The sequence below is a fragment of the Epinephelus fuscoguttatus genome, linkage group LG16, assembly GCF_011397635.1.
Source record: "Epinephelus fuscoguttatus linkage group LG16, E.fuscoguttatus.final_Chr_v1".
Taxonomy (NCBI): Eukaryota; Metazoa; Chordata; class Actinopteri; order Perciformes; family Serranidae; genus Epinephelus; species Epinephelus fuscoguttatus.
In genome coordinates, this window is record NC_064767.1 from 1,410,094 (window position 1) to 1,432,234 (window position 22,141).

At 42.2% G+C, this 22,141-nt stretch overlaps 1 pseudogene; it reads right to left on the minus strand.

Moving 5' to 3' along the window:
• Nucleotides 1-959: 959 nt before the first annotated feature.
• Nucleotides 960-20,277, minus strand: LOC125903019 (NLR family CARD domain-containing protein 3-like; annotated as a pseudogene).
• Between the last annotated feature and the right edge of the window lie 1,864 nt (nt 20,278-22,141).

A 22,141-nucleotide genomic window follows, 5' to 3' on the forward strand; every position in this document is an offset into this window, starting at 1 on the left:
TGGAAGTTTCTGACAGCAGTTTCACAAGGCTTTTTCCCTCTGCTGGAGCCAGCTTGATTGTACTATCAAAACACTGATCTAACACTTCCTTACCAAGATCAACAGGCATCAGACAAGCCTTGAAACATGCAATGAGTAATGACACACAGAGGCCAGAACCTTGTCTATACTCTGTTTCCTCATGAAAACATGCGTCTTTCTGTAGTTTTGTGTCTTGATTGTATTGTGTCTCGCTGTGGCAATTCTGTCTTTTTGAGATAATTTGTTTCTCCTTGAAGTAATGTTTTGTCTTTTGTGGTTATTTTGTGTCACTTTGTGTCACTTTGTCTCCTTGCAGTTGTTCTGACCATTTAAGAATTTATGTTGTGTCTCTTTGCAGTTCAAGGAGAAGGTCAGGGGCCTCTTGAAACCTTGGGCCCCTGGGCCTGTGCCCAGTTGGCCCTTTCAGTAATCCATCAATGAGTACACAGTACAACCTCACAGAAACCACAAGATATATTAACTTATATATGGCTACATGAATAAATCGAAAACAGAGGGTGCTACAAGAATATGTATGAGATAGTAATTTAAGACAGAAGTACACAAAAAACTTTCAGCAACTCCAATCTTTGACTAAACCATATGAACAGATTCACATGAAAGGCTGAAAGAGACTAAAGCAGAGATTAGTTAAATTAGCCAACAACAATAAGATCCCTCACCTTCCATCTGTAAAGAGACTAAAGCTGTCAGATAAATGTAGTGCAGTAAAAGTACAACATGTACCTCTGAGATGTAGTGCAGTAAAAGTACATGTATCTCTGAGATGTAGTGCAGTAAAAGTACAACATGTACCTCTGAGATGTAGTGCAGTAAAAGTACATGTTCCTCTGAGATGTAGTGCAGTAAAAGTACATGTACCTCTGAGATGTAGTGTAGTAAAAGTATCAAGTAAATGACTCACTGGAACTCAGACAGGAAGTCGAACACTTTATTCTGAAAGGATTCACAGGAAATGCTAGTATGCAGTTGTGTGTGTGAATATGAACAGTGTTGTATGGAAAGAGCTGCAGTTACTCACTCTGACCACTGGAGGAAAACTTTGGAGGGAGAATGAAGAGAAATTAAAAGTTTACACAAAAATCATCAATAAAAACAGTCGAGCAGAAAACGAATCATCTGTGGAGTCCAGAGTGTTTTCTTTAGCGCCACCCTCAGGACAAACTCACATCCTACACACATTCTCTGAACTACCATCAGCTGTGTGTGATCCTGTACAGACTGAACTATCTGTTCAGCAGTGAGAAAGTTTCTCTAACAGGAGGAGACTCTCCCTCCTACAGAGAACACAGAGACACTGAGGAACCAGGTGACAGGAGCCTAAACCCAAACCCAGGATAAAGAGGTTCAGTGAATGTGGTGTTGAAGGTGTGGAGGTGGATCAGTGTGTCAGAGGAGACTCTGAAGAAGGACAGAGTGCCAGCAGGACAGTCCACATACACTGCTACTCTACCAGAGGAAGAGGAGGAGGAGGAGGAAGAGGAGGAGGAGGAGGAGATGATTGATGTTCCGCTCTTATTGTGCCACACAGTGTAACCACCATCAGAGCATTTCAGACTCCAGGACTGATCATTCCTTCCAAACCCACAGTCATCACTGTCTCCTCTCCTCCTGATTCCTCTGTAACTCACTGATATATAAACTCTTCCTCGCCACTCGACCTCCCAGTAACAGTGACCAGTCAGACCAGTTCTACACAGCAGCTGAGGCCAGTGGTCAAACCTGTGTGGATGATCAGGATATGACTGATCCTCCTCCACATGTGTCACCTTCCTGTTGTTGTCAGACAGTTTGAGGTGTCTGTTCACTGTGTTTGTGTCGATTGTGAGTTCACAGGAATCTGATGGAGAGAAGAAGACACAATACAGCTGCAGTTATTCATCTATCATCACTCTGATGATGACATCAGAGATTTGAATGAGTGATGTCACAGTTTGAAGATCAAATGAAAAACACACTTACACTTCCTCAGACCTGGTCTCAACCATCGGACTCCAGCAGGCTCCACCCTGAAAGGAGGAGGGGGGTCAGAGCAGCACTTCCTCTTTCACCATGGAAACATGGACATTACATCACTCTCATACACACAGCTTTGTTATTGTCTCCACATGGACTGACATGTTCATCACTTATTATTAATCAGCTGATATTGTTTTAGTTCAGTGTACCTGAGCAGGTGGTGTTTCAACAGTTTACTGTGGGTTCATCACCACCACACAACACTTGACCATTACAGTCAGCTGATCCATTGTCAATATACAAGTATTGATTATTGGAGCTTTGAAACCACCTGTTTTACTCCTGATGAGTGACCTCCTTTGTTTGTGTCATAATGACTGTTGTCTGTCACAAGTAAAGGAGACACAACCTCTGATGGAGGAGGTCGGGGTGGATGGTTGGATGGGTTAGGGTTGCTGTTCACATCCTGTCTCCTAGCAACAGTCAGCACCCCACATGTCTACATGTTCTCTGTGACTTTTCTGGTGTTCCCCTTTTTTTGCCCCTGTTTTTTTGTTTGACACATCTATATTGCCTACACCTTTCACACCCTCGGCTGTTTACATATTTGTGCCAAACAGAATGCCAATCTCACTTGTATATAATTGAGATTGATTAGTTGTTTGTCAGACCCTGAAGAAGACTTTGGTCTGTCTTGTTGCCTTTGCTCAAATAAAAGTTATTTTATATATTTTTACCTGAAGATGGAGTGCCTCAGCTTTTTTTCCTTGGTTGTCTGCATTTTTTACAAACAGTAAGACTTTCTTGGTTTTTTGTTCAATATCAATTCACCTACTTCACTGAAGAGCACCTGCCAAGTCAGAGCCTTGTTTATCCAAACAGCGCTTCCTTCCTTCTTTCTTTTTCAACGTGGGACACAAACAGTTTGATGAGTCAGTGTTTATCAGCTGTGGTTGTTTGAGGTCAGCTTGGTGTGTCAGGGTCATATGAGCCAGGCTGACAGTGTGACAGAGACAACGTTTCCAGCTCTACCTCCTCTATCAGACTGAGGGCCGAATTCACAAAGAATGAACTGCGGCTGCTGACAGCACCTTGAATTGCACTTCACTTGCACCTGCAGTTTGCCTTGTCTTAACGTCCTATTCACAAAGGATATTGTGCTAATGATACACCAGCGCAAACACGCCTACAAAGTTTGGCAGCTGAGTGCAGTTTGCCCCTGATTTGCCCCTGATTGCAATTAGCCACATGGCAAAGTATAAATACTGGCTTTGTGCCAAGAACACCGTGGCAGAACAATGGCAGCTAGGAAGAGAAAGATGAAATTTTCAGAACGCGAGCTTGAGGTCCTGACCGAGGAGGTGCGAACCCATTCCTCAAAACACCCTTAAATACCTTGTGTTAGCACCAGCTTTCTGAAGACGTTATCTTTTTCACTCAACTGTGTGTGGCTATTAGTGCTGGCATTAGTTAATCTACTTTGCACGGAGCATTGGAACAAAAACAATTTCCCCCCGGGGATTAATAAAGTATTCTGAATCTGAATCTGAATCTGAATCTAGACTTTGTTTGGCAAAGTACTGAATACTGTATACCCTCATGTAGTGATGTCTGCTGGTGAGTCAGTCTAACAGTGTCAGATGGGTTGAGGCTGTGGATTTGACCAAGTTTGACCACTTTATCACTATTCCCTCTCACTTGTAGCTGTTTTTTTGTTATCTTTTGAATTTAATATGAATTATGGAACCATTGTTCACGTTTGTTTCCCCCGTTTTGTAAAATAAATTATTGAATTGCGTGACAGAAGTATGTTTTGAGAACGACCGCAGACTGTCACCTGTTTAACGTATCAGTATCTTCGGACTGATTTAACAGACGATCGCTGCTGCTATGATCACTGGAAAATCTGGGTGAGAGGCTTCCACAGAGGAGTGCCCAGTTTGCACCAGCTTTCTAAAGACGTTATTTACTTCAGTCAAACTGCATGTGGCTATTAGTGCTGGTGTTAGTGAATTAGAAGTTGTTTATCAATGAGGCTCATTTGCATAGAAAGGGGCAATTTTTGCGCCAAATATATGCATATTACCTTATTTAAATACATGCAAATAACACTGGAGCACTGAGACGCAATCTGCTTGGCAGCGCAGTCAGTGGAGCATTTCACCCTCTGCGCATGCTTTGTGAATTAGACGGTATCTGTTTGCTCCATTTTTACCGGCTTAGCGGCCGCAAAAGCCATGCAATGCTTTTGTGAATTCGGGCTTGAGCGTCTGTGGCTGCAGCAGGCCTCTTCATACCTGAGAGTGTCCAGTCTCCAGTGTGGATCCTTCAGTCCAGCCGACAGCAGCTTCACCCCTGAGTCTCCTGGATGATTGTAGCTCAGGTCCAGCTCTCTCAGATGGGAGGGGTTGGAGCTCAGAGCTGAGGCCAGAGAAGCACAGCCTTTCTCTGTGATCAGACAGCCTGACACACTGCAAACACACAAAACAACACACATGTCACATAATGTGAGGGTGGGTACCACAGTACTGCCATACTGTCGCCTACTGTGGGGTTACATCAACATTATTACTGACTTTGTTCTAGTCCCAACCAAACACCCACTAATGTCCACCAACTATCTGACAACATTACTGATTCCTCTCTGATATTTCAAGTTCCAACAACAGAGAAAAAAAACAAGATAAAACATGTTGATGGAAAGAGACTGAAACACAAAACACAACTGGTTTGAAATCATATCAGCAGAGACAATCCTGTGATGGTTATGAGTTTATCAACTAATGTAAATCAGGATTTAAGTGGCCATCAGTTGAACATGTTGATGAATCCTGACCTGAGAGTTTCCAGTGTACAGTGTGAACTCTTCAGTCCATCAGACAGAAGCTTCACTCCTGAATCCTTCAGGTGGTTGTTACTCAGGTCCAGGTGTCTCAGACTGGAGGACTGGGAGCTGAGAACTGAGGACAGAGCTTCACAGCTTCTCTCTGAGAGGTCACAGTCACTCAGCCTGAAGAGACGATATAATAAAGGAATAAAAAGACAGTAAGTTTTAAAGACAACAGAGCATTTAAGTTATGATATATGAATCCAACTGTCTCTGTACTTACAGAGCTTTGTTGGAGGCTTTGACCACTGGCAGCAGCCTCAGAAGAGCCTCCTCTGAAGCAGAGTATTTCTTCAGGTCAAACACGTCCAGATCTTCTGATGACAGTAAGATGAAGACCAGAGCTGACCACTGAGCAGGAGACAGTTTATCTGTGGAGAGACGTCCTGAACTCAGGGACTGTTGGATCTCCTCCACTAGAGAACGATCATTCAGTTCATTCAGACAGTGGAACAGATTGATGCTTCTCTCTGCAGACAGATCCTGGTTGATCTTCTTCTTGATGTACTGGACTGTTTCCTGATTGGTCTGTGAGCTACTTCCTGTCTGTGTCAGCAGACCTTGAAGGTGTTTCTGATTGGTCTGCAGTGAGAGACCCAGGAGGAAGCGGAGGAACAAGTCCAGGTGTCCATTTGGACTCTGTAAGGCCTTGTCCACAGCACTCTGGTGGAGATACTTCAGATTCTGTTTGTTTCTGAGGACTTCAGACCTTTGGGATGTTGTTTGTTGTTCTTCCATCAGATTGACTCCAGAGATGATGAAGGTCAGATGGACATGAAGAGCAGCCAGAAACTCCTGAACACTCAGATGGACGAAGCAGAACACCTTGTCCTGGTACAGTCCTCTCTCCTCTTTAAAGATCTGTGTGAACACTCCTGAGTACACTGAGGCTGCTCTGATATCGATGCCACACTCTGTCAGGTCTGATTCATAGAAGATCAGGTTGCCTTTCTGCAGCTGATCAAAAGCCAGTTTTCCCAGAGACTCAATCATCTTCCTGCTCTCTGGACTCCAGTGATGATCTGTCTCAGCTCCTCCATCATACTTGATGTTCTTCACTTTGGTCTGAACCACCAGGAAGTGGATGTACAGATCAGTCAGGGTCTTGGGCAGCTCTCCTTCCTTTCTGGTCTTCATCACATCCTCCAGAACTGTAGCAGTGATCCAGCAGAAGACTGGGATGTGGCACATGATGTGGAGGCTTCGTGATGTCTTGATGTGGGAGATGATTCTGCTGGCCTGCTCCTCATCTCTGAATCTCTTCCTGAAGTACTCCTCCTTCTGTGGGTCAGTGAACCTCTGACCTCTGTCACCATGTCAACACAGTCAGGAGGGATCTGATTGGCTGCTGCAGGTCGTGTGGTTATCCAGAGAGGAAGCAGTTTCCTGATGAGGTTTGTCAGCAGCACATCCACTGAGGTGGACTCTGTAACATCAGTCAGGATCTCATTGTTGTGGAAGTCCAGAGGAAGTCGACACTCATCCAGACCGTCAAAGATGAACACAACCTGGAACTCTTCAAACCTGCAGATTCCTGCTTCTTTGGTTTCAGTAAAGAAGTGATGAACAAGTTCCACCAAGCTGTACTTTTTCTCTTTCAGCACATTCAGCTCTCTGAAAGTGAATGGAAATGTGAACAGTATGTCCTGGTTGGCTTTGTCTTCAGCCCAGTCCAGAGTGAACTTCTGTGTTAAGACTGTTTTCCCAATGCCAGCCACTCCCTTTGTCATCACTGTTCTGATTGGTTCATCTCTTCCAGGTGAGGCTTTAAAGATGTCTTCTTGTCTGATGGTTGTTTCTGGTCTGTCTGGTTTCCTGGATGCTGTTTCAATCTGTCTGACCTCATGTTCAACATTGACCTCTGCAGTCCCTCCCTCTGTGATGTAGAGCTCTGTGTAGATCTGATTCAGAAGGGTTGGGTTTCCTGCATTAGTGATCCCCTCAAACACACGCTGGAACTTCTTCTGCAGGTTAGATTTCAGTTTACGCTGACAGACTGCAGAACGACTTCCTGAATGAACACAACAAAGAAGATCAGTAAGACAAAGAAAATATTTCAACATGTCATTTCCTCAAAGAATGAGTATATGAATATATTTTGGTCTGTCTCTTGAGACATTAGTAAACGTCCCATTTATCCATCATGTTAAATCTTTATAGAAATCCTCTTACCGCTCTGCAGACAGTCAGCCAGCTCCTCCTGCTTCATTCTCCTCAGGAAGTTCAGTGTGATCTTCACAAATGCCTCTCTGCTGCTCCTCCTCTGCTCTTCATCCTCACCATCCAACACCTCCTCATCCTCCCTCTGACTCTCTAAGCATTCTGGGTAATCTGAACTCAGAACCTTCTGGATCTTCTTCAGCTCGTTCTTCACAAAAGTGAGGATGTTCTCCTCCAGCAGCTGGAACAGAATATTATATGAATGACACACTCAAACATCAGATCCATGTTGGACACACTGACAATCCACTGGTGTAAAAAGTGCAGCATGGAGATGATTGTGAACAGAATAGATGTCAAAGTAGTTGTTGTACATGTACAGACCATAAATATGGAGTCCAGGTGTGTTTGATGCTGCTGGGCAGACTGAGCACTGGGAACCTCTGAGCTCTCCTGGTCCACTCTGTGGAGGAATCATCAACAGTGAGCTCACATGATGTTTGCACCAGGAGACTGTAGAACTTATATCATTTACAAAAACACACACAGACCAGTTAGTTAAAGACGTGTTCTGTCATGATTGATCAGAATGAAAACCAGATGTAAACAACACTGTAAATGATGGACACCTGATTCTGTGTCTCATGACTGAGGATCACAACAGTTAGTTCATCTGTTTCAATCAACAGTTTCATTCACTTACAGTGGGTCAGAAGAAGGACGTCCATCTTTGAAGGTAATCAGACCACCCATAGACCGATCACTCTTCATGGACACACAGCTGGGTACAGGGGACTTTTCTCTCTGCTGCTGGAAACTGATAGAAACACTGACATTTACTGAACATACAAGATTCCTGCCTCAAAGGCTTTATTGGACAGTAAAATTCATTTTATTTGCCATTTAATCATGTCTTTGCGATAAGTCTTGTTTGTCATTGTCAAATGTCTATGAATCTGCCAATTATATTCTTGAATAACAGATTCACGTACAAATGTGCTAAGACTTAACACTGTTGACCTGCAACAGCACCTCAAACTAAGGTTTAGTTTGCGCTAAAAGAACATGTAAACATCAGAGAAGAGCATGGAGACCTTTGAAAACTTAACGTTATCTCTCACATGTTCAGTCTCTCTTTCAGACTCAGTGTAGATTAATTTGGATTGATGTTTGAGCACTGCTTGGGTGGAGACAGACAGTATTTCGTGATGGAAGTGAAGGGACCTGGTCCTTAATACTAAGAAGCCACAGTCAGACCCTACATTCCTCCTCTACCTCTGGACCTTTGTCCACCCTGTCCCTCAGAGGACCCTGTGGTCTCTCATTTCAGTCAAGACTCCTCTCTGTTCTGGTCCCACAGTGGTGGAATGAACTTCCTGCTGAAGTCAGGACAGCAGAGTCACTGAATATCTTCCACCTCAATCTGAAAACCATCTTTCACTCTACATCTTCACACACCTGACAAGTTCTTACAAACATCTCAATGCTGTTAAAATAAAAACCTTCATCACTTGAACTGTAGCTCTCTGACACATGTTCAGTTGTTTATTTTCTGATGACATCGACCTGATGCTGTTCAGTTTGATTGAACCTGTTGTCAGTCACTGTGGACTGTAATGTCCTCTGTTCCTCACTGATTGCCTGTATTCATACAGACTGTGATGACTGTAGTTTGGACACATATCAGATCATAGAATCTCTTCATGTTTTATCCAGGAAGTGACTGATGACCTGACATGTAGTTTTAGTTTGACTCTATGGTCCTTTTCACCCAACAGGACAAAATATCAGCAGCCTCCACTGCCCACTTTTCTTTATAGAGAACTTCAATATCAGCAGTAGGAGACCAGTTATACTGGGAAGCTGTCAGCTTCACTTGACATTTAATGTCAGCTTACTGTGCAGCAGAGAGTTTTTGTCTTTTAACATCGATGCCATGTTCATGTGACGGGTCAGACTTGGGGGACACACAGCTGGGGTCAGGGTCAGGTTCAGGTTCTGGTCCAGATGAGTCTGGTCTCTGATGGATCCTAGCACACAGAGAGGAAGACCAGCAGGGAGGGAAGATCAGTTTTTAGTCTTCAGCCTCAGCAGCTGCCGTAGAAACTATCAGCTATCAACAGGAAAAGGATCAACACAGCAACGTTTAACTAGAACTGAATTTACTTACAGTGGGTCAGAAGAAGGACGTCCATCTTTGAAGGTAATCAGACCACCCATAGACCGATCACTCTTCATGGACACACAGCTGGGTACAGGGGACTTTTCTCTCTGCTGCTGGAAACTGATAGAAACACTGACATTTAATAAACATACAGGATTTCTGTGGCTGATTTCAAAGGTTTAATTGGACAGTAAAATTTATTTTATTTGCCATTTAATCATGTCTTTGCAGTAAGTCTTGTTTGTCATTGTCAAATATCAAGTCTGCCAATTATATTCTTGAATAACAGATTCATGTACAAATGTGCAAATGTGCTAAGATGAATCACTGTTAACCTGCCACAGCACTTGACACCTAGGTTTGGTTTGGGCCACGGCACACCTGGGAGTAGGGTCAGTTTCTGTCAGTGATAAACCTTTGTCTTGGTCATTTGTTCGTGAGTCCTGCACTATTTTCCCTGACTGTGGTTGTGATCGGCAATCTGGGGCTTTGGCTTTAATCAGAGGGTGTTTCTGCAAAACCAAAGCCCAGTTACCACCAAAGGCTGAGAGGCTGATCACTCTTCATGGACACACAGCTGGGTACAGGGGACTTTTCTCTCTGCTGCTGGAAACTGATAGAAACACTGACATTTACTGAACATACAAGATTCCTGCCTCAAAGGCTTTATTGGACAGTAAAATTTATTTTATTTGCCATTTAATCATGTCTTTGCAGTAAGTCTTGTTTGTCATTGTCAAATGTCTATGAATCTGCCAATTATATTCTTGCGTAACAGATTCACGTACAAATGTGCTAAGACTTAACACTGTTGACCTGCCACAGCACTTCAAACTAAGGTTTAGTTTGCGCTAAAAGAACATGTAAACATCAGAGAGGAGCATGGAGACCTTTGAAAACTTAACGTTATCTCTCACACGTTCAGTCTCTCTTTCAAACTCAGTGTAGATTAATTTGGATTGATGTTTGAGCACTGCTTGGGTGGAGACAGACAGTATTTCGTGATGGAAGTGAAGGGACCTGGTCCTTAATACTAAGAAGCCACAGTCAGACCCTACATTCCTCCTCTACCTCTGGACCTTTGTCCACCCTGTCCCTCAGAGGACCCTGTGGTCTCTCATTTCAGTCAAGACTCCTCTCTGTTCTGGTCCCACAGTGGTGGAATGAACTTCCTGCTGAAGTCAGGACAGCAGAGTCACTGAACATCTTCCACCTCAATCTGAAAACCATCTTTCACTCTACATCTTCACACACCTGACAAGTTCTTACAAACATCTCAATGCTGTTAAAATAAAAACCTTCATCACTTGAACTGTAGCTCTCTGACACATGTTCAGTTGTTTATTTTCTGATGACATCGACCTGATGCTGTTCAGTTTGATTGAACCTGCTGTCAGTCACTGTGGACTGTAATGTCCTCTGTCCCTCACTGATTGCCTGTATTCATACAGACTGTGATGACTGTAGTTTGGACACATATCAGATCATAGAATCTCTTCATGTTTTATCCAGGAAGTGACTGATGACCTGACATGTAGTTTTAGTTTGACTCTATGGTCCTTTTCACCCAACAGGACAAAATATCAGCAGCCTCCACTGCCCACTTTTCTTTATAGAGAACTTAAATATCAGCAGTAGGAGACCAGTTATACTGGGAAGCTGTCAGCTTCATTTGACATTTAATGTCAGCTTACTGTGCAGCAGAGAGTTTTTGTCTTTTAACATCGATGCCATGTTCATGTGACGGGTCAGACTTGGGGGACACACAGCTGGGGTCAGGGTCAGGTCCAGGTTCTGGTCCAGGTGAGTCTGGTCTCTGATGGATCCTAGCACACAGAGAGGAAGACCAGCAGGGAGGGAAGATCAGTTTTTAGTCTTCAGCCTCAGCAGCTGCTGGAGAAACTATCAGCTATCAACAGGAAAAGGATCAACACAGCAACGTTTAACTAGAACTGAATTTACTTACAGTGGGTCAGAAGAAGGACGTCCATCTTTGAAGGTAATCAGACCACCCATAGACCGATCACTCCTCATGGACACACAGCTGGGTACAGGGGACTTTTCTCTCTGCTGCTGGAAACTGATAGAAACACTGACATTTACTGAACATACAAGATTCCTGCCTCAAAGGCTTTATTGGACAGTAAAATTCATTTTATTTGCCATTTAATCATGTCTTTGCGATAAGTCTTGTTTGTCATTGTCAAATGTCTATGAATCTGCCAATTATATTCTTGTGTAACAGATTCACGTACAAATGTGCTAAGACTTAACACTGTTGACCTGCCACAGCACTTCAAACTAAGGTTTAGTTTGCGCTAAAAGAACATGTAAACATCAGAGAGGAGCATGGAGACCTTTGAAAACTTAACGTTATCTCTCACACGTTCAGTCTCTCTTTCAAACTCAGTGTAGATTAATTTGGATTGATGTTTGAGCACTGCTTGGGTGGAGACAGACAGTATTTCGTGATGGAAGTGAAGGGACCTGGTCCTTAATACTAAGAGGCCACAGTGAGACCCTACATTCCTCCTCTACCTCTGGACCTTTGTCCACCCTGTCCCTCAGAGGACCCTGTGGTCTCTCATTTCAGTCAAGACTCCTCTCTGTTCTGGTCCCACAGTGGTGGAATGAACTTCCTGCTGAAGTCAGGACAGCAGAGTCACTGAATATCTTCCACCTCAATCTGAAAACCATCTTTCACTCTACATCTTCACACACCTGACAAGTTCTTACAAACATCTCAATGCTGTTAAAATAAAAACCTTCATCACTTGAACTGTAGCTCTCTGACACATGTTCAGTTGTTTATTTTCTGATGACATCGACCTGATGCTGTTCAGTTTGATTGAACCTGTTGTCAGTCACTGTGGACTGTAATGTCCTCTGTTCCTCACTGATTGCCTGTATTCATACAGACTGTGATGACTGTAGTTTGGACACATATCAGATCATAGAATCTCTTCATGTTTTATCCAGGAAGTGACTGATGACCTGACATGTAGTTTTAGTTTGACTCTATGGTCCTTTTCACCCAACAGGACAAAATATCAGCAGCCTCCACTGCCCACTTTTCTTTATGGAGAACTTCAATATCAGCAGTAGGAGACCAGTTATACTGGGAAGCTGTCAGCTTCATTTGACATTTAATGTCAGCTTACTGTGCAGCAGAGACTTTTTGTCCTTTAAGATCGATGCCATGTTCATGTGACGGGTCAGACTTGGGGGACACACAGCTGGGGTCAGGGTCAGGGTCAGGTTCAGGTTCAGGTCCAGGTGAGTCTGGTCTCTGATGGATCCTAGCACACAGAGAGGAAGAGCAGCAGGGAGGGAAATTCAGTTTTTAGTCTTCAGCCTCAGCAGCTGCTGGAGAAACTATCAGCTATCAACAGGAAAAGGATCAACACAGCAACGTTTAACTAGAACTGAATTTACTGAAGAAAATGTGTGTGAGTGCTGACAGCTGAAGATTATGGTTTAACAAGATGGAGTTATGTGTCACATAAGGGGAACTCAACACTATATTTTCTGTCACAGCTGGGATTTGAACTGATAATGTTTAATCAGTGAGGTGCACACTGCACCAAGGAAGCTAATGTCTGACACAGAGATACATGTATACTTGTCTTTATGCTGCAACAAATGATTAATTCATCGTCAGTGAATCTGCAGATGATATTCTCCAAAAACAGTTTGATGTACAAATGAAAAAAAAAGATATTCAGTTGATGAACATGTTGAAGGTGAAACAGGATCAAATGTGATGTCAAGTGTTGAGTGTGATACCTTTTCATGTTGGTGATAACCTGCAGCCTCCTGATGAAGACAGACAGACACACAGACAGACAGATTCATCATTAGACTTTAAAGTGTTTGTTGTCAGATAAACTTTGTGCTGTGGAGTCTGGATCAAAGACAGGAGGTGAACACATGAACCAACAGAGACACATTAGAGACTGGAATCAATCAAAGGTCCACTTACTCAGTTTCTTCTCATGGACTTCATCACTCTGCAGCTCTCTGCTGTCTGGACCAGGTCTGTGGACACAAAGAGTTTTCTGTTGATCTGAGTGGGACCATGTGCTCCATCAGGACTCAGACTGGAGGCAGACTGGCTCTTTTAAGCCCTCTTCACACAGGAAATATGTGACACTGCTGCCGTCATGGATTTGTTAAAGTGATATTTGCTCATTGAGACAGAGGAGACGTTTACGCTGATGTTTCTTACAGCTTCATTCACACATGGCAGCACATTTATGGACAGAGACTCCATGAGAGAGAGAACAGTGAGTGAAATGATGTGAAGGAAGAAGAAGGTTTTCTCAGCCTCTGTTAGAGTTCATAATGTGTCCTCTTCTACACCACAGGGACACACTTCATGTTGCTTTGTCTTTGTCTGTCTTTGGGGATGACCTCACTTTTCACTTGTGTTTGAGCGACTCTGAAAAGCTCTTCAACATTTCAAATGTTCCAATGTGCTCGTCACATCATTCACAATCAATCCCATCAGCTCCCAGAGACTTTCTACCTTCATCTGTAGAGGAAACACTGAGAGCATCAGTCCAATCATTGATCAGCACGTCATCACTCATTCATCCTTTACATCATTTCTCCTGGACTCAACCTCCTGATTATCACTGATGGACTCTGAGTCACGTGACGTCCACCACTAATGTCTCCTCTCAGTCAGGCTGTTGGTGGATCTGTGGCCCTCTGGTGGCACAAAGGGAAACTGCAGCATGTCACTTTGAGCTGACACACTCAGTTCACCCAAAATAATAACAGCCATCATTATTTCTGTGCTGATTGAATATGGCTGATGTGCTTTGAACACCTTCTTTATGCAGACGCTCACTTACAAACATAAAACCAGTTTCTCTCTAAATGTCATCGACCAGTAAAAACTTTCATGTCCTGATGGATCATTACCAGGATCACGTTTCTGTCTCAACATGAAGATTAAAGAGGGAAATTAATTCTTTTAACACTGAACTCAACTTTAAAATAAAGTCAGAAACACCAACATGATAAAAACTAGATCAAATATTAAACTCTACTGTGGGTGGATTCGTGGCTCAGATCACCTCAATACTTCATACAGTCATGTGACAGCGTCCATGGCAGAGTAGACATGTTGTTGCTCAGACTTAAGAACTATGTGACCTACTGAGGGCCTTTTCTCATTAGTTTATTACATTTTTATAAACCCAACACAGAAAACTGATCAGTACATGTATCAATAGTGATTTGTTATTGGACAGAGAAGATGCTGTTTGTTTTTATTGGTCAGTGGTGAGGACAAATCAGAGCAGAGGAAGCTGCCATCAGCCGCTCTACTTCTATTAGTCCACTGGATGGCCTCATGGAGCTGATGGGGAGGATTTTACTGTTTCATGGGAATCAAAACTAAATGTCACTTTGTGTGGCGGCCATCTTTGATCCTGATGTTTGAATAATTAATTTAATCCTTAACCATAACCCTCTTTTATTTAAAGAGATGGAAAAAAGTTAGTGAGAAACCAGATAACCTGCAGGTATCAGCTGGATGTGGTGTAGTTACTCACTGTGACCACTGGAGGTCATTACTTAAATATTCTACTCCTCTCTTCTCCCTCCCCCTCCTTTTCTCCTCCTCTCCTCAGACCTGAAAACTGGTTTTCCTTCATTCCACAGCTGACTGAAGAAAACAAACCTTTTGTTATACTAAACAGAGCAGCTTGGTTTGAGCTGTTTTAAGACTCAAAGCAGATGAAGATATTTTCAAAATGGCTTCTCTCCTGCTCAGCTCATCTTTTTTTAAATTTTTTTTTTATTCGTTTATTTTTTTTTATCAGGGACCATGTACAGAGAACATTGGACTCAACAGAGTAAAGATGCACTGCACCAGATTATAGCTTTTTAGCTAGTTTCCATCTGCAGTCCCTGAGGCAGGCAAAAGAAGAAATAACAAAAGAAAAATTAAAATATTATAAAGAGACATATATAAAGACAGACTGAAACAGTACAAGAAAATAGAGTGCATTGAAATCCATAGGACAACGCACACACAGCATCCAAAGTGCGAGTGCTCACAGTTCCAGAAAACAGTCATACAAGGTGCACATGCCCATACAGAGCGAACAGTGCAACACAAGCCCCTTTTACGCTGCCAGATTTTCCGCGAATGTTGGGCCATGTTGCCGGCAAGCTGCGAGCGTTTAGACACACAGAGCCGGATTGGAGAGTTGATCAGAGGTGCCCAATTTTTGGTTTAAAAAGACCGAGGCGGCCTTCTGCAATGGGAGGGGCTGGTGGTGACTTGTGGGAGGAGCTGTTGATGACACCGCACGTGTGACCCACTGGCGGTGGATAAACAGGAAACAGCTGATAGCAGGAATTAGCGAGCAGCTAGTAGCAAGAGGGAAACACAAATCTGACAGACACTGTAAAGATGAGCAACTGGGGAGACAAGGAATTGCGCATCCTCCTTGTCCTCGTAAACGAAGAGGCCATTAACCGTCAGATGACGGGGACGGTGAAGCATGGGCCAACTTGCGAGAGAATCTCCGAAGGACTGACCAGCCGCGGCTTCCCTCCCACATCACTGTTTACGTCACACGCTGAGCTACACATTTTGTTACTTGCTCACGCCCCCCATTGCCCCGAAAAAGGCACATTCTGTATAAACAAAAGTAGGTAGGCGGCATTTTGCTGCACTCCCCAATTTTGTTTTTATACTGCCAATGCTGAAAAAACACTGATTGGGCTTTCCTGCAGATTTGCACAATTCCTATCTACAAAGGGCTACAGAGAAGCCTGAAGAGAAAACTACAATATAAGAAGTAGCTCAGACAACTGAATTAAAGCATCTCTTACCTTTCTTGCATTTCACACTCACCTAAAAAAACTGAACATCCACAACTCCCGCCTCCCTCCAAAGTCCCATCCCCCTCCTCCTGCAACTCCACCTCCCTCCAAAGGCCTGCTCCCCCCTCCTTCATTACGTCCTCATTACGTCTATGATAGACATAGGCCTTTGCAAGGCAACGTTAGACACACGGAAGAGGAGAGAGAGTGTAACACGCCAAAAAAAGAGTAGAAGAGAAGAGGAGTAAAACACGCTGCTGACTGGCAACAAACAAGGAAGATAACACAGAAGCTCATGCTACGTTAGGCTACAGTAGGTTAAGTGTGAGCAACTGGATGCTGTGTTTTCATATATAACGTTATAGCCTATGTTACATTAGAGGCAAACTAAAAAGACCTGTCCAGCAGAAACTCTGCGACCATCTTGTCCCTTTTAGCTCAGGATGAAGCTGCATCAGTCTTCGACATTGCTCAAAAGCAGAGCTGATGTTGACCCGAGTTTTGGCTTTAGCTACGGCTAAAGAAGAGCTGCAAGCATCCATCTGATCTGTTGTACATGAATGCATCTGCACATTGTTTGCAGTGTTAGATACTGAATATTATAGTGCACTGAGATTTGTCACAAATTGTAGAGCACTCACTCATCACTGTACGCGTCCAAGGCTGGCTGGCCTTCTTTGACCTTTTGTTTGGTATTTGTTCATTTATAAAGCCATACTGGATAAACTCCCTTCATACAAATGTACTTTGATTGAGCAGAGATCTGACTACAGCTACAGTCTGAGATCTCAAGACTTGGTTGTGTTGTCTGTTCCTTGTGCTCTGACTGAGCTTGGAAAAAAGCTTTTAGGAGCTCTGCTCCTCTCACTTGGAATAGTCTTCAAAAAGAGTTGAAGCAACATCAACTGGTCTCTGCCTGTTTTTAAAGCTCTCATAAGTACAAGGATGAATGCGTCAGTTGGTTTTTGTCATTGTGCGAAGGTGTTGTAATATTTCTGCATATTACTGTATATCTTTTATGTTTTTTTATTGTGTTGTTGTTTGTCTGTAACTTTTTCTTACGCTGCTGTCTTGGCCAGGTCTTCCTTGAAAAACAGTAGCTACAGTCTGAGATCTTAAGACTGAGTTTTGTTGTCTGTTCCTGGTGCTCTGACTGAGCTGGGAAACAAAGTCTTGGCCAGGTCTTCCTTGAAAAAGAGATTGTTGATCTCAGCAGGATTTACCTGGTTAAATATGGGTTAAGCAAAAGTAAGCTCTGATCTATGTTCATATAGGTAACATTACTTAGAAAATGATGCAGCTGCCTAAATAAGCTTTGATTTATGGTTATACAGGTCACTTTACTTATCGCTTAGTATTTGATGCAATTATCTAAATGTGCCTCGATTTATGTTTTTACGGGTGACTTAACTTATTACTGAGTACTTGATACAATTAGCCAAATGAGCTTTGGTCGATGAAAGTGTCTTAGTAAGCTTTGATTCATGGTTATACAGATTACATTAATTATTACTCAGATTTTGACACAACTGATTAAGTGAACCCAGATGTATGTCAACATTACTTATTACACAATATTCACAACCCATTCCAAAGTCATAAAATACTGCTGCTTTGTAAGTGATTTGGGCATCAGCCACCTTTCAGGGCGGTATGATGCCAGGTCGTGTCAGTTTGTAAAGTGGTCCAGTGGAACCTGTGGTGGTGTTATGATACGCCACCAGTTGGCAGGATGGCACCTGTGGTGGTGGTATTATGATAAACTGAAGTAGCAAAAAATTCCTGATAGGCTGGGCTGGAGGTGTGGTGGATGGGTCCAACAAAACCAGGACTTTCACCCAGTAGGCTGGTGTTCTCTTCCCTTAGAGCCAAACCATGACTTTTTTTTTAAAAAACCTAACCAAGAAGTGCATATTTGATTAGACCCCCAAGTCTATGGCTATGATACAAAAGCAGCAACACACAAAATGTAATGAAATACAGATGATATTCTTCTGAACATGATGAAACTGCAAACTAATATATCAGCAATTTTGGAAAAAAAAAATTATCTGTTTCAGGATACAGTATTAACTGGAATAAAGGCGTATTGATGCTGGTCATTTTACCTCTCCTTTTGGAAAACTCTCCTCATCTCCCTAATCAGCACAATAAACTCCATTAAGATGATCATTTTACCTCAAATATTAAACCTAATTTAAAATTTCCTTTTTTTTTGACAAAGGCATTCTTTGAGAGATAACATTCCATAACAAATCTCCCTCTTGTGGAATTACAAAACCAATAGGATAAGTAGGAAACTTCTACACTAATACAATTCTAAAGGAGGACTAGCTCTTTCAAATTCCATGTTATACTATTGTACCTCTGTTATTAAGCCCTTTAAGGTTTTGCTAGATACATCAATCTCTCAGCCTAACTGGTTAAAAACAGAGCAAGAAGATTGTTTTCCCCGCTCCAATGGTGATATACTCCTCGCTCTCACTCCCATTGATCAATTAATCTTCAATTACAATCCTATCATACATAATTTAATACATATATGGAAGCAGATCAAATCCCACTTCAGTCTTAAGCCAATTTATCTCATTCTTCCCGTTGCAGAAAAACCCACTTTCATCCCATTCATTCTAGATAAAACCTTCTGGAGTGACTTAGGAATCCATAGTATCAAGGATCTATGTATAAATGGTACATTTGCCATCTTTGGACGAAAGAAATTCAATCTTCCAAACATCATATTTGCAGACATTTACAAATCAGAGGTTACGAAAACATTTAAAATGATTTGAAATTGAGAGGCAATCAACAATAGACAATTGTCCTAAAATGTCACCATATCAAGACCATTTCATCTCCTACCTATATGACACCCTGCTATCATCAGCATCTCCAACTTCTGAAAGATATAAAGCCAGTTGGATGAAACAAATATGTATTCAAATACCAGATGACATATGGGATGAAAGCCTTAGACACATACACAAATGTTCACTGTCTCCATAATCACCATTACTGGTAAATAAGGTGAAAATACACAACATATATCTAAACATGTCACCAACTTGTGACAAATGTCATTCCTCAGAGGCAACTCTTTCTCGTCGATTTGTTTTGTGGCCCAAGGTTGCATCTTTTTGTTCTGATGTCTTCAACAAAATCTCAGAAATTATTAATATTTCACCAGAATCACAGCCTATATTAATCATTTTGGGTGTATCTGAAGCATTAAGACAGCTCTCCACTGCACAACAAAAGTTCCTCTCTGACTGTATCATTACAGCAAAAAAAACCTACTACTCATATAATGGAAAGGAACAACAGTTCCTACCTACAATATGTGGCTAAATGATCTAACCAGCACACTACATTTAGAAAATCTAAGATACATCTTAAAAGGCAAACTCCAACAATATATCACAATCTGGAAACCTCTCATATTACCTCTTGCACAAAGTACAGTTCCTGAGTTGTAACACATCCTTTAACAGTTTCCCATTTTGAGTTAGAGTTAATGAATGACACAAGGAAAAGAGATAGGGGAACAGAAGAGGTTCAGTCCTGCACTTTGACTTTGGTCTATTTCATGTTTCCTCCCTTTATTTAGTTTATGCACATTTATTGTGTTTGGTTTTGTTTTGTTTTTACAACAATTTCCTACATCTGTAAACGCATTATTTGGGAGCTCTAGCAAGTAATTTGAAATGAGCACTGACATTACAATATGATATATGTAATTCCATCTTTGGCTCATTAAACACACTTGGAAAAAACTGATGAAGAAATGAGCATTAATGGACTGAGAGCAGACAGAGTTCATCCTCTGTTTCTCAGGTGTGTTTTACCAGGTGAGCGCTCTGATCCCTGCTGGGTCCTAGTGCTTGTCCACCTCCTACCTTCAGATCAGACTGAACTCATCCTCTCATTCAGAGCAACACTTCATCTGAACTTCAAACTTAACACAGTTTCTCTCTGCCCGCTCACACAGGCGGCCATCTTGTTTCACAGCTTTAAATAATCACAGGTTCACCATCAATTCAACTGTTTCTCTAACCACAACAATCAATGACATCATGAAAACCAATCATTCCTCCACTTACTGAACTTTCAGACATGAACTTCATCAGTGTTCAGCTCTCCTCTGTCCTCAGCAGGTCTGAGTGTCACTTCAACTTCAACTCCGATCAGTCCGTGTGAATCCTTCATCAGAGTGTGAGTTCTGACTTCACTGTGAAAGTATGCAGTCTAACCAGTTGGACTGAGTCTCAACGTGAGCTGCGTTCACAGGATTAAATGTTAGTGTGAATATAAACCTCCTCACAGCAACAACAAGAGTCTTTCAGGATCAAATTCAGTATCTGTGCAAAAGTCTTGATGACTTGTAAAGAGCTGCTTTGACAGCAGAGAGTTTAGAGGATCCATGCACAGCGCTCTTTGTCACTTTGTGCTCTTGTATATGTAGATGAATGGGGAACAGATGATGGTGCAGAAACCTTTGCAGACACTGTTGTGTAGAGTTTAGCTTGCTGAACACAACTTGAATAAAAACAGTAGGCTTGTTTGAGATGAATTGCGCCTCGCCTGGAAAGTGAACAAGATCAGGTGGCTGCAGCAAGAGGCGGTGACAAAAAGTTGCAATGAAGTCAAACAGTTTCCCTACAGTTTCCAGCCGTCTTCAGTCCGCACAGGAAGTCACAGAAACACAAATCCTGTCACCAACCTCAACCTTCATTTTACATGAATTCTCATATAAATCAGCACCATATCAGTTTGCTGCCGTATACATATCCACTGAGCAGACCTGTCCCCTCAACTACATAAGTAAATTAAAAACATCAGCCTAACATTCAAACACTGAGGAAAGAAATACAAGACAGATTCCTCACATCCCACTGACCACAAGTCTCTGTGATGCTAAATATGTCAATAATTAAAATAATCCAGCGTAAAAATACAACAGACTCTGTATAGTTTATGATGAATCTATTTTGTCTCTGACGACTAAACATCACCATCAGTCACATAACATGTTTTCTGTTCACAGATTAAATCTTCAAATCTGACAAATAACATCTGAAACTCTAAAATTCAGCAAAAAGGAAAAGTTTATATTAAACATCATCTTGTTGAGTCAACATCTAAACCAATCAGCCATTAGATCAGGTGAGAGCCAGGCATTTCCCATCATGCCCTGGTCTTGCAGTTAGTGGAGAGCAGCTGCAGTGTGTTGTTTCTTGATGTGTTGATGAAAATAAGTGACCACCTCTGACACATATTAAAAAATACTTTATTACAAAAAGAACAGTGTCAAAAACCCGCCGAATCGGAGAGTCTCTGGTGCCGAATGTGAGCTCTCTCTCTCTTTCGGCCCAAACTACTCTCCTTATATATGATTTCTTATCTCCTACTCCTAGACAGAGAGACATCCCTGTCCAGGTGGTCAGTCAGACATCACCCAAGGCTACATTAACCTTTTACCTAAGAAAAAACATATTCACATTCCACAGAACATCAGAACATCACATTCCACAAGCCAGGAGAGGACAAGATACTTCAAGTGCCTGGCTCTGAAAGCATGGCTGTCTTGATCTTGTGAGAATATCGTTGTCCACTTTTGCATGACATCAGAGCAAGTCGGGATGAAGTCGGACACAAATCTTACTGTCATGCATTGCACGGTAATCACCAGAGATTGAATCTGCGTAAGCCTGGCTCATCTCGAATGAGCCTCTTTATTCAGACAGCACAGACTGACCTGAGAGACCCAGTCATTTGTGCACACAAATTCCCAGTACAGCTGTGTGGCTGTGAAGAGACTTTACTCTGTAAAGTAACTGAAGCTGTCAGATAAATGTAGTGCAGTAAAAGTACAACATGTTCCTCTGAGATTTATTGTTCTTGGCCCCAAACAACTCAGAGACTCTTTATCTGATGACATAGTGTCTCTGGATGGCACTGCTCTGGCCTCGAGCACGACCGTAAGAAACCTCCGAGTAACATTTGACCAAGATTTGTCTTTTAATTCCAATTTAAAACAAACCTCACCAACTGTATTTTTTCATCTACGTAATATTGTGAAAATT